This window comes from Chelonoidis abingdonii, chromosome 3 (assembly GCF_003597395.2).
Source record: "Chelonoidis abingdonii isolate Lonesome George chromosome 3, CheloAbing_2.0, whole genome shotgun sequence".
Taxonomy (NCBI): domain Eukaryota; kingdom Metazoa; phylum Chordata; order Testudines; family Testudinidae; genus Chelonoidis; species Chelonoidis abingdonii.
The window spans coordinates 29,912,308-29,926,862 of record NC_133771.1 but is presented as its reverse complement, the minus strand read 5'-3'; positions in this window follow the sequence as shown (position 1 = coordinate 29,926,862).

The following is a 14,555-nucleotide window of genomic DNA, read 5'->3' as shown; positions in this document are numbered from 1 at the left end:
CTTTTCTTTAATCCATAATCATGTAACTGGAAATTCTCATTATCCACATAAATTCTCATTAGCCATTAAAGCAAGAAAATGTTCTCATCTTAAAGTGATGGAAATCTTGCACTGAGAACTTTCTGCTTTCATCAAAGTTTCAATGAGAAGGGGAAACAACAATACTACCAGCTGTGCTCCATTTAAAATACTGTGGTTCTCGACAGTCAGTGCTATTAGTGGTATTAGAACCATGGGTCCGGCCTGCTTTTTATTTATGCTATTTAGATAGCATAAATAAAAAGCAGGCCGGACCCATGGTTCTAATACCCGTTCTGCCTCTAGCTTGGTCTGTGATCTCAGGTAAGTCACTTGACCTATCTGAGTTCTAGTTTCCTCATCTGTAAAGGAGGGAATTCATTAGGGCTGGTGAAAAAATTTCAGTCAATACTTTTTTACAATGGAAAATTGGGTTTTCAACTAAACAAACATTTTAGTGGACAGTGCCTGCTTTTCTCAAATGTTTTCAGTATTTTGTGATAGGAGAACAAAGTTAAAATTGTTTATTTTTTGGCAGTTTTCAATGCAATTTTTTAAAAAATTTTCCTCAGTAAAAAAAAAACTTATTTTCTGACTATCTCTAGAAATAATATACCTCTACCCCGATATAACGCGACCTGATATAACACGAATTTGGATATAACTCAGTAAAGCAGCGCTCCGGGCGGGGGGAGGGGGGAGGGGCGCAGGGCTGTGCACTCCAGCGGATCAAAGCAAGTTCGATATAACGCGATTTCACCTATAACACAGGAAGATTTTTTGGCTCTCAAGGACAGCATTATATCGGGGTAGAGGTGTATTTACTCATATACATAAAGCACTTTAATATCTTCAGAGGAAAGATGCTACATAAGTGCTAAGTATTGTTTTATTATTAATTTATTGCTAAGAACTTACTCAGGTAAAATGTCCATTGACTTAACAGTTTTGCTTGTGTAAGGGCCAAGGAGGGAATGCAGCAATAAATATTAGAGAGTTATGATTGTGAAATAATTTAGGAACCAACAGTAAAAGCATTTCATTGTTAATGTATCAAATGTTTACAATGGGTATGCAAGAGATATCCAAGGAGGCAACTCTGATTTGTTATTAGTGGTTCTGAAGACACTGATAAATATAACCAAACAATATTCTCTGTGTGTGTGCTATGACGAAAGGTCCCCTGCTTTTATGGATGCACCAGACCAGTTACATGCATAACTGCTGATAAGAAAGAGCTGGTGTTTGCTTAAAGGGAACAACAACCAAACTTAGACCAAAATATTACAGCCCACAGGAGACTCAAGTATGACGTGCCACAGGCACAGAATAAGAGACAACAAGATGCACCAGTGCCCAAGACCCCTGAATGGCAGGGAATTGATTGAGACATATCCAGATAATCCCAGCAAGTGACCTACACTCCATGCTACGGAGAAAGGCAAAACCCCTGAAGACCACTGACAATCTGACCTGGGGGGAAATTTCTACCCAACCCCACCTGTGTCCATTGGCTAGAAGCTGAACATGTGAGCAAGCCAGCCAAGCATCTGAGAGAATGAATGCTAGTTTTGAGCAAAGAAGTATGTCTCCCTTTACGCTTTATGTTGATTTGTAGTGGCTAATTTGTATTTTTGTATATACATTTCCAAGCAACGTTCATAGTACACAGGTCTACATCTAGCAGTCTCTAAAAGGTTTCAAAGAAGCATGGGATTCCTCTCACCTCAACAAGCTGATTGACTTTGACAGCTAAATTTCCTCTTAAATGTTTAGAACTTCCATTATATAGAAGTGAGAGTCACTCTGACAGGCTTAATTTGTCCTACAACATGAATGTGCTAAACTTATTAGCCATTCAAGTTAGAAAGACTGTAAACAGTAGAGTGATATTTCCATGGTATTTACTACATAGTTTGTGCCTACAAATGTAAGACATATTTAGCCAGTAAAATGCATGCTGAAGTTTGACAGAAAGTTCATCCTAAGTCACTTCTGTTCTGGATTGGATGTTTCCTTGTTATATTATTGGTTGTAATGGGGAACAGAATATCTAAAAAAGAAAGATCCTTTTTAATTGCATCACATTTATATCCTATTTGTTCATATTTTTTTCACTAGAAACTACAAAATTTACAACAAATAAAGCAATATAAGGGATTTATTCCAATACTGTATTATGGGTCAAAATTTAGTAAAACTGAGCAAACTTCAAGAAACAGCAAAATCAGGCCATCATATATAATGGCAAGAAGCAAAACACTCAAACTCTGGGGAAGCTGGAGTTTGTATCTGGATCTGAACTCTTTGATTTTGCCCTTCTGAATTAAATACACGTTGCTTTTGTCTCATTCTTAATCACAAGAGATGTGGCCTGTCATTCATGTTTAGCAGACACATTTATTTATTGCATTATGTCCTTGATTCTCTATAAAAATTCTCAGGAACATTCAGGTAAATCTATGGACTGAAGTGTGGTGAGATTATGGGCCAAAATAAGTCCTGGCACTAGCAGGTGCAGTTCCCAATATAGTTGGCTAATTCCAGGGTCAAATAAATCCTTAATAGTCTTTTGTTCAAGTTCATTATCAAATAAAACTACCAGATACTGCTGCTGCTTCAGGAAATTCAACAGCTTCACACTGGACGCATTATTTGAATAGCTTTTGTGTTTCTGCTAAAGAAAGTCTTCTACAGCCAAACACATGGAGGTTAAATGCTGGGCAAGGGAACAGTCTTTCTAATTTTAAGACTGCCTGGAGAATTTAGCTAAGAATGATAACATTACAGCTGATACTTGGGAAATCTTGGTAGCTCACTGAACAAAGTCTATGACTGTAGTCAGAAAGGGAATGTCTATTGAGAGAATTCTCTATTGATATCTAGCTCTGTTGTACTTCTCAGGAATGTATTATTAGTGTGTAAGAGAGTGAATAATGAGACCACAGTACAGAATCCCAGGACAGGTAATAACAGTGGAGGTATGAAAATAAATGCTCACCTGACTTGAATGTGAAAGTGCTCTTACATACAGGATCAGTTCTATGGCACTCATGCACACCTGACCGCTCTGCAGTGGTGTTCTTCACATTGAGACAAATGCTGTTGGAAATGCATTGTATTATGACACCCACTGACAAAAGTCTACTGCAGAGTACAATGAATACATATTCTATCCATATCAGACATCTGACTCATTTAGGGGCACTTCTATCAAGCACACAGTGCTCCATATTCAATGTATACACCTATACAACAAACATACCCTGACACAAACAGGTTCCATTACATGCATAGTGTCAGCATGACATTCATACAAGCCATAGATTACATTTGTCACCAGTTCTTCCTGCAGGTACTCAGAGTCCCTGAGGACCAAGACCTCCACAGAAGCACCAGTACATGATGCAGTCCCATACACAGAATGGAGAAGGTCCAAGCTAAAGCTACTTGAGACATTTGATGGTGCTCTTGAAAGGGTTCATCATAAATAAGGGATTTTTGTCTCCCCACAGTTCCTTTTTGAAAAGTTTTGCCCACATTTTTATAGAGAATATGAAAAGGGAGCAAGTCAATTCTGCTCTCTCTTGTTGCCCTGGAATCATAAAAGCAGTGTTTATTTTGGTGCAACATATACCAGTGAAGACAGTGTCCGAGAGGAAACACATATGGGCCTACTGCGTCTACATCTTTACTTTCTCTACTCAGAGATTTCCCAAGATAGGGCTAGATTGTCTCCAGCCCTGATACTCAAACACCATGGCAAAGACGCTCAGATGCTAAGGTGAATAGGGCCATATAAATACTTAGACAGAGTGCATTTAGTCTTCCCCATCCTTTAGTCTCTTGCTCAAGGCTCAGCCTTTCAGAGGAGCATATTCTGCACTATTGGAGAGCTGGCACAGCCAGCATGATCCAGGAGACACTAAGCCGACCCAAGGTACAATGTCTCATCTAGCTTTCCTGCTGTGGAGAGATGACCCCATATTATTCCTAATACACAGCTGTGTGCAAAAGCCATAAACACAGCCATTAACATCTTTACTGGTGTGAAGCTTGCTAGAGGGAAGAAGAGAAGGCGATCTCCCAGCTCTGCTACTAAGTCATTTGTTATGGAAACTTAATTTTAATTTGTTCCACATGAATCCTGGAAAAATGAAACATTTGAAAAAAGTGTATCATAATTCTAGTCTAGATAAACAGCGCTATAAAGAATGGAAAATATGTATTTTGTCAGGAGGCACCACTCAAAAAATGTTCACATCTGGCAATAATTTCCTCAATATTCCTTCAATATGCTACAGAAGACTGGCTCAGCATTCTTACGCTGTTGATATGGATCAGATTTATCACTGTGGTAATGTCACCTGACTTGTACAATGTTTAAGTGGTGAGTCAGCAGAGCAGTGAGCTGTAGTTATGCAGAACACACAGTATTTGTCCAGTTCTCTTTCACACCCTCCAACCTGGACTGAGGCACCTAACTCCTTCTGAGGTCTGGGGTTTAAGCTACACCCCTCACCTTGACATTTCCCATTGATTGCTGTAGTGGGCTACCACTCAGCTTGCTGGCTTCTGTGAAATCCACTCTTAGACACCTAAACCTCCCCATGCTTTAGATACAGAGCTTGGCTGCCCAACTCACGGCTGTGAATTCACTGTGCAGCAGGGCACCCAAAAGTTAGGCATTGCAATGCTGAGTCCAAGTCCTCTTAGTGGATCTAGCCCCCAATGCACAATATGCACAATATCTAAGTTATTAATTTTGTAGGTCACCCTTGAGAAGTTGCTCCAACAAGCTTAGTATAGGATATCAAAGGACTGCTGTGAATGTAAACTTTCATTTGTAAAAAAATCTCTAGCCCTTTTCTTCACATAGACAGAATTAAAATAACTTAATAAAACTTTCTGGATGTTCTCCTCTCCTGTAGAAGGTCTCAGAAACACAAGAAATGTCCTCCCTGATCTCTGCCCCACCAGCCACGTATCTTCAACCCACAGCCCCCTCAGGCCCATAGGAAGGGATCTTTCAGAGATCTGTAGAGGCAGGGCCCAGAAAGAGAAACAGGGATAAAGGGGCTTCCTTTCTGTGGACCTACTAAACTCTGTGGGAAAGGAGAACTTGCAATAAGGCTTAGGAATTCCATATACAACATTTGCGAGCCTTTCAAGGAGCTGTTACCAACCCCTAAGCCTTAAGACACTCATCAGAAGGGCTCCCCTAGCTCTCCACAAGCCTCATTGGGGACCCACCACTTTTCCTCCAAGACTTAGGAGGTTCATCAAGGCCACCTCTAGATCCCCTTGAGCCCTTTGTTAGCCCATAACCCCATTTTAGCTTCTTCAGGGAGAAAGAGCCAACTAAAGAGCTGAGAAGCCTACGATGTTCGGGGATGGAGGGTGGAATGGGGGCTCTGATAAGCACCTGAAGGCTCTCAGAGGTAGTGTAAGTGGCATGATAAGTTTCACAAGTACAGGTGGTGGGAAAATGGGAATTGTTTTTTGTGAAAAATTCCTTATGGCTTACTCCATCAAAAATGTCAATAGTTTGACAATATTTTATCAGAATTTTGACCAGTTCTGTAGCTGGTCAGAAGACAGAATGATTATTTTGCTAAAATTTTGTGGGGAAAAAAAGTTATTCCCCTCAGCTTACCCTGTTTTTAGGTCTAAATTTGAAATTTCAGTTAAAAATTGTCAGTAAATTGAATGTAAGAAAATGTTAACCATCTTTAGTCAAGGATTGTGGGATTTGGAAGATTCCAAGACAACCTCATAGGATTCACAGGGGTGGAGAATGGAGGACCACTGGGGGAAGTGCCTCTGCAGAACCTAGACAGGAGAAAGTAAGTAGGAATTGAACTGAGACCACTAATTCCTCTCACACAGACCGAGTTAGCAAACGGTGACCAGTTTTGACATAGGTAAGTTCAAAAACAGTGACCTGGAGGTGAACAATCTTCTGAACCATCCAGGCCCTTAAAAACGTATTTTTCAACAAAGCTGTGTTCTTTTTAAGATAGGACTTGGCATAGGAAATCAGAAACCACTTTGTTTTTTCATAGCTCATAACTAAAACAGACACCCTGGAATCATTAAAATAATATAGGTGTGCTGCTTTTTTTGTTGTTGTTGTTAAGGCTAATGCTATAACAAGTTGAGAAAATGTCCCTAGTTCCACCTGCTTTTTGCACTGCTACCAAAGCTGCCATTTTGTTAGCACTGGTAGGTGTTCCTCACATCAACATAAATGAATGGTCCAAGGGAATGATTATGGCCTTTATTCTCCCATTGTGCAGAGCATTAAACTATGGCACAGCTTGCCACTATAACATGGAACTGAACTTTTTTGGTGGAAAAAAACCACCCCACAATACTGTGGCACATGTTTAGCTCTGAAACATTCTGTCCTGTTTATTCTTAGCGAACATTACCGATGATGGACCTATGGGAGACAGAATAGACCAAACTCACACCAACACTGGCATAAATCCAGAATAAATCCAATGATGTCAATTCTGCCCCTTCCATTCCCCATTTTCCCTAGTTTTCTATTACACCTTCAGTATTGCTAACCCCGAATCATGAACCAAGCCCTCTCTACCCCCAAACTCATGAGATTGGCTATAATGAGATTTTAAATTAAATAAATTTGAGATTTTTTTGTACGCCTTCTCCATGTTGAGCCATTAGAAGTACACTCTGGTGATATTCTCTGCAAACATGAGGGCTAGAAACTTAAATAAAAATGAAAGCTGAGATTCTTAGCTAATCACTTGACTGGGGCTTAGAAAGAACACAAAGTATTGCAATTCAGTTGCTAGAGTTGGCGTCACTATACATTTCAACGATTTTGGTTGGATTGGAAGAAAAGGTCTAGTGGAGAGTTGTGGGATGGAAAGGAGAGGTTTAGAACATCTAGGCGGGCTACAGAAAAGGAAGTGTTGCTGTTTAAGTGGTAGGGAGCGTCAGAAGGCCTGTCTAATCATCATGTCAGCATCTAAATTTGTGTGAACTGAACTATTAGCTTTTACCAGGTTCACAGGGAGGTGTGGGAGATGTCAGTAGTTAAAATTCATAATGGTGTGTGACCTTAAGGAAGCGTTTGCGTGTGCGCATGCGCGCGCATGCACACACACACACACACACACAGATTTCTGCAGCTCTAAGACTTCTAAAAAAAGTCTTGACTCTTTGTAGATTAGACATTAAAATCTAACTGAGACTAAAAGAAATTGTTTGGTAGGTCTCAAGCGAATTAAAATATTTACTTAATATGCAGAGAGACGGAAATGTATTTCCCCAAAGACATCAGCTTGTCTAATGACTCCTTGAATATAAAGAAATGCCTGCTGCTTGACTGAAGTGTGTCCAAAAGGCATCACAGCTGACAAAAACTTGAATTGGTCTCCTGTTTTCATTTATGATAACAAAGCAATATAATGTGACAACAGATTTTAGACTGACAACATTGTTCTTCAGCTCCTAAAAGCCGTAGATAAAGAGCTGTAATCTAATTTAAACAAAAACACACCAATAAAATAAAGTTACCCAGGTAATAAGTCAAATCACCTATTCTCTTCCAATGGAGAGACCACTTAAATAACAGCAATATCAATTAATATGTCTTGATTCTTCCTAGAGGCGGAGTGACACACAAAGCTGGTGTTCAATTTGTCCCATAGTCACCACTTAATAACTGTAGTATCTTTATTCTAATGCTCTAAATTACAGTTCACATTTATTTCATTAATTCGATCTAACCCCAATCATGGTTTTGCCTTTTAAATAGAAAATGCATGGCGCTTATGAGTCTCTCTAAACGTTCTTTGAGTTTGCAAAATTAGTTCAAGTTTGCAAATCCTTCACTTCCTGTCATTTAAACCCATACCCTTTTTTTTTAAATAAAACTAATTCACTCTAGAACAATATCTGTGTTTTTTAGATTAAGGGAAGCCTCTTACATAAAATCATGACAACCAGTGCTAGCTAATTGTAATACTGAGCCAGTAACAACTAGCTCTTACATAGCACTTTTCATCTATAGATCTCATTATTTTTTGCAAAGGGGGTATTGTACAAAGAAGGAAACTGAGGTGCAGAGCGGCAAAGCAACCTGCCCAATAACAAGGGGCAAGAATTCCCAGCTTTATAGGCCCTGCTGATTAATGGGGAAAGAATCTTCTAAATCTATGGAATCTTCTAAATCCATCATCCTGAATGGAGGGTTGCTTGCTATGCTGCTCCTCTGGCTGTCAGTCTGCCCTGGTAGCACAGCTCCTGCAGAGGAGAGGGCAATGGGGCCTGCATTAAGAGCCACAGGAGCAAAATAGTGTTGCTTCCGCTGCCATTAGTAGACTTCTAATCCACTAGACAAATTGTTCACATGAAACACTAATGCTCAGTTAAATCCTCTGGCTTTGTTGACAGAGAGAGGAAGAAATTTCTTGTGACATCTTTTGAATTCCAAGCAAGACACAGTAGGCACTCCAATAAAGGCAAGAGAAGAGAATTCTGCAAGGAAAGTAAGTACCTTTCATCAGTGTGTGCAGAGAAGCCAAGTGCTAATTATGATGAGTTTCAGCAAATGTGGGACATGAGTCATGATGAGTTTGCAAATGAAAAACTCACTGTATTCGAAACACAGAGATCAAAACCAGGCATGGCATCCATATCACTGTAGTGAAGTTGCCTTAGCTTATAGTAGACTAAAAAGCTTATTTTGGTTAGTATTTTATTTTTGGAAAAACATATAGGGAGCCCTGGGTACCTTTGATCTTCTAGAGAAGATTGTTTGATTGTGCTGTAGAGAAGTCATTAGTAATCAGTTAATTAGTTAGGGTCAAATTCTGCACCAGGGTTCAGGGAGGTTTTCCACATGCTTTACACTTCTACACAGGGGACCAGCACAGTCTCTGCCATTGTGCTCCATACGCATAAGGACTGGTGTGTGTGTGTGTGTGTGTATACTAATTTTCTGCTGCTTTGCACGTTGTCTAGTCATAGCAATACAAAGTGGGTACCGAATGCTACCCAGTCAGAATGGTAGCATTTCACATTCTCTTTGCCCTGGGCTAAATGATCACATAAGGTGCAGGACAACAGCCAATCAGGCCCAGGGCCCATAATGTCACTGGCATTTCTGGAAACCCCCAGGCCCTTCGTCTGCGCACTGGATGGCAGAGCTGAACCAGTGCAGAATGCGTAGGGGAACTATATGTTGCACCTTATGGAATACTGCATTTAATTCTTATGTGATTCCATCCTCAACGTTGCCTCCCTCGGGCACAGTGTCTTTGTGAAATCCTACAGGAGCAGTGCACCATCGCACCTGCTCTTCGCACAGCCTGTGCCTTAAAGTCGTAATTTAGGGCCTGATCCAAAGCTCAGTGAAATCAGTGGGAGTCTTTCCATTGACTCCAGTAGAGTTTGGATGAGGCCCACATTCTTTAATGTTTCTATGCCGCTTTGAAGATGGAAACAAATGACATAAGTGTTAAGTACTATTCTTACTGTAGAGTACACAGCCACATAAATGAACTCCAAAAATGCCATGTGCATTTCATAATGATACAGCGCACATTTGTAATTTTCTCTAGCCTAAAATCATTGTCTATTTATAAATTAGTATGCTCATGATTATCAATTAGCCATTCAGAGAGCTGTTCATTTAAAAGCCTTGCTCCATGACATGCTTTCAAGTAACTTTTTTAGTAAAGACTTCACCCAAATCAGTAAAGTCTATTTAGAGTCTATAGGTCAAAGTACATACTGTTTGCAGTTTCTGCATGGCGTGTGCTGCTCCACTTAGCTCTACATTGTTTTGCAACCAGCTTCTGAGCAACATACTCAGGACTGTAACACTTTCCTTTCCACACCAGAGGAGTTTAGCTATCCAAACATTTGATCTTTCAGAAAAAAAGAATCAATCTTCTTTAAAACAGAAAATTGTTCAAGGTTTTTTTTAATTTTTATTTATTATTTTTAAATAAAGAAAAGGGATAAAGCTGCAAAATTTAGACCTGGTTTGGTAATCAGAAGGTTTTGGATCACAATTGCCTGGTCCCCAAAATTTGGGAGTGTTTGGCTTCAGGATACCAATGCACTTTATTACAAAGATAGATTGTAATCATGCAATACTGATTAGGATTCAGGTGTGACAAAGTGGTGTTTTTCTCCTGTTTCATGTTCCTTTTTTGCTGGTGGATATTCCATACTTGCCACTGCCATAGTCCCCCATCAGGGCCAATGTATTTACCACATTTGAACCATTTTTGTTTAGAAACAAAGTTATCCATGTTTTAGAACAGCACTCTGTGCGTGTGCAATAAATAACCTCGTTTCTATAGCTATTTTTTGTTTAGCATTACAGTGTGAGTTGACAGTCCTTGTTCTCCTGGCCCTTCATCACAGCCCCGGCCAGCATTCCCTCCACTGCCAGGACCTGAGCCCCTTTGTGACTTATTACAATGTACAACAATCGAACCACACTGCGCATTCAAATAACAATTATTTGCACATTCAAAAAACCTCCAATGCACCTTTATGTAAATGTGTGATCCTCTCTTTGTTACTAGTCAAGCGAGGAGATTGGTGAAGATTTTTGCAATGAATAATTTCTTCCCCTTTGACCATCAGTGTGGAATATTAAGGGATAATCCTAGATCATTTGTCTCAAGAAGGAATATTTTTTATACTTTCTAAACTGTGAAATAAACAAATTTCCTTCTATATTTTATAAACTAAGGTAGGATAAATATAGAAATCTCAGGAGTGAGTATGTGAGATGTACCATAAATGAGAAAACAGGTCAAAGTCTCTGTATAAAAAAAAAAAACACATTAGATCTGCAGTACCACTGATTCAGATGAAGACTGGTTTAGAGTTTATTGGACCACTGAAAGGATCCAAAGCAGAATATGTGCAATAATAAGAACTGGATTTGTGGAAAAAATAATAGTGATTAAGGCTCTGATTCAGCAATGTACTTAAGCTTTTTTAAGTACATCAGAAGCAGGAAGCCTGCTAAACAACCAGTGGGGCCCCTTGACAATCGAAATACAAAAGGCGAGCTTGAAGATGATAAAGTCATTGCGGAGAAACTAAATGGATTCTTTGCATCAGTCTTCATGGCTGAGGATGTTATGGAGATTCCCAAACCTGAGCCGGCTATTGTAGGTGACAAATCTGAGGAACTGTCACAGATTGAAGTGTCACTAGAGGAGGTTTTGGAATTAATTGATAAACTCAACATTAACAAGTCACCGGGATCAGATGGCATTCACCCAAGAGTTCTGAAAGGTCAACAACATGTGGACAAGGGGGATCCAGTGACATAGTTACTTAGATTCAGAAAGCCTTTGACAAGTCCCTCACCAAAGGCTCTTACGTAAATTAAGTTGTCATGGGATAAAAGGGAAGGTCCTTTCGTGGGATTGAGAACTGTTTTAAAAGACAGGAACAAAGGTAGGAATTAATGTAAATTCCAGAATGGAGAGGGGTAACTAGTGGTGTTCCCCAAGCGCCAGTCCTAGGACCAATCCTATTCAATTTATTCATAAATGATCTGGAGAACGGGTAAACATGAGGTGGCAAAGGTTTGCAAGATGATACTAAATTACTCAAGATAGTTTAAGACCAAAGCAGATTGTGAAGAACTTCAAAAAGATCTCACAAAACTAAGTGATTGGGCAACAAAATGGCAAATGAATTTAATGTGGATAAATGTAAGTAATGCACCACATTTGGAAAAAATAACCCCAACTATAGGACACAATATGATGGGGGCTGATTTAGCTACAACGAGGTCAGGAAAAGATCTTGGCGTCATCGAATATAGTTCTCTGAAGATGTCCACGCAGTGCGCAGAGGCGGTCAAAAAAGCAACAGGATGTTAGGAATCATTAAAAAGGGATAGAGAATAAGACTGAGAATTTTTATTGCCCTTATATAAATCCATGTATGCCCACATTCTCCGAATACTGTGTACAGATGTGGTCTCCTCACCTCAAAAAAGATATTCTAGCACTAGAAAAGGTTCAGAAAAGGGCAACTAAAAATTATAGGGGTTTGGAGAGGTCCCATCTGCGGGAAAGAATTAAAGAGGCTAGCCTCTTCAGTGTTGAAAAGAGGGACTAAGGGGGGATATGATAGAGGTATATAAAATCATGATTGATGTGGAGAAAGTGCGATAAGAAAGTTAGTTACTTATTCCCAGTCATAATACAAGAACTAGGGGTCACCAAATGAAATTAATAGGTAGCAGGTTTAAAACAAATAAAAGGAAGTTCTTCTTCACACAGCGCACAGTCAACCTGTGGAACTCCTTACCTGAGGAGGTTGTGAGGGCTGGGACTATAACAGTGTTTAAAAGGGAACTATAAATTCATGGTGGCTAAGTCCATAAATGGCCTGGAGCCGCCCCTGTTAGTTATAGAATTGAACTCTGTCTTTTTGTTTCTGGGAGGACATAAACAGGCATTCAAACCAATATGATGCTCACCAGAAGCCAAAATTCACCTTCTTGGAGAGCTACAGAAATTTATGGATATTAACAAGACACACAGAGTCCATTTCTGTGAACAAATCACTTGCACATACAGTTTCTGAGCATTAATGCATGTTGCACATAAAATTAGAGGATTTATATGTGCAAATACTGTCTAAAGTCAGTTTGCACAAATGGGATTTAGGTCCACAAGACATTGGCCCAACTGAAGTCAATAGCAAAACTTGCATTGATGTCAATGGGGATAGGACTTCACCCAGTACATATATAATCATGACACTTAAAGAGATAAAAGTCCATCCATCAAATCAAGCAAAAAGGCCATGCTAGCCCATTGGCGGACAAACACAGGAATATTTTGGGGCCCCTGACCCCTCTCCCACTTCATGAAAATACTAGTTTCATTTTTTCCACAAACCGAATAAAATATACCAACAATATATACTAATGAACTTGTTAAAAAGTCCACTTTAAATAAGATGAACAATATTTTTGAGGTAATGTTAAATCAGGGCCCCCTGGAGCTGCTTGTGGCTATTTTTGAGGTAATGTTAAATCAGGGCCCCCTGGAGCTGCTTGTGGCTATAAAGCAATTGCTTAGTCTGCTTATGCCTACTACCACCACTGACAATAATCAGTGCCCATGTTGGCACACTAGCACAGGGGCCCAGCATTGAATGGATATGGAAACAAAATGCACATCGCTGATTCTGAATACTCAAGGAGCTAAGGCTGTGAAAAACACCCTCTCCTGCCTACTGCTTGCCAGAAGTCAGGTTTAGACTTGGCGATGGTGAGCTATGTGTCTTTGTCCTCCAACCTTGACTAATGTAATGCACTGCCCATAGGAATGAAACCACTGGCCTTGAAAAAATGCTCAGTGGTTCAGAATACAGTAGTCTGCTTACTCAGCAGCACATGGATCTGAGCACACAGTGTCCCAGGGCTCTGTTCTTTTCACTGGCTCTCTATTGAACATAGGTCAATTTTAAGGTTTCAGCCTCAGATCCTGAAATGTATTTAGGTGTCTAATTTCCATTGATATCAATGGGAATTAGATGCCTAAATGTCTTTGAGGAGCTGGATCTCAATCCTCATTTTCAAAGTCCTTCATAGGATTGACCCAAATTACCTGGAAGTCTCACTTGATATGCTTATTGTAACCTCTCATGACAGCTATGTTCCACTGGAACAATAGAATTGTCAACCTTAAAAGTGAAACTCATGCTCATCAGCAACAAAACTTTCACCGCCCCTGGCTCTCCACTGCGGAACTCAATTCCAGAAGAGAGCAGAGTGACCACAAACTTCAGTGCCTTCAGAGTGAAATGCAAAACCTTCTCATTTGACTTTACCTCACCTAAATCACATATTTAAAAACAAAAACTACCACCACCACCCCCATAAATCTCTCTCTAGAATGGGAGAAGAAAAGACATCTTTCTGTATTTACTTTAATAAGTTTGTAAAGTGCTGATAAACCATGGTGATCAATGTAGAAGAAGGAACGAGCGAGAGAGATAAACGGACAAGCAGGTTAACAGACGGACCAAGAGGAAGTCAGGGTTAAAATATACTGGTGGGACAATATGGGGAAGCTTGGTGATTCTGTTGTCTCTTTTCTGTGGATAAACAGTGGTGCTTGGATACTACAGTGATGAGGGCCATATAAAGGAATGGCTGAATGAATGAAGGAAGACAGCCTGTGTCAAGCCAGCACAGTTCACTAATACTAAGTTCACATATAATTATTATTTGAATCTATTCTATATTTCTATATAAGCAACTAGAGAAAGACTTTCCTGGAAAGAATTAAATATACCTTTTACTTCTATTTTTTACCCAGGAGAAACAAAACTCTTTTAGTATTCTCATCTTTTCCCAGCGATTGTACTGCTCAGCATTCCCATTCATTCAGAGAGAGGAGGAATGGGAGAGGGGAAAGTTATGGGAGAGAAAGAAGCAAGTAAATAAGAGGAAAAAGAAACCTGCTAAGCTCAGAAGATAGAGGAAAGTATCTCTCACTAGA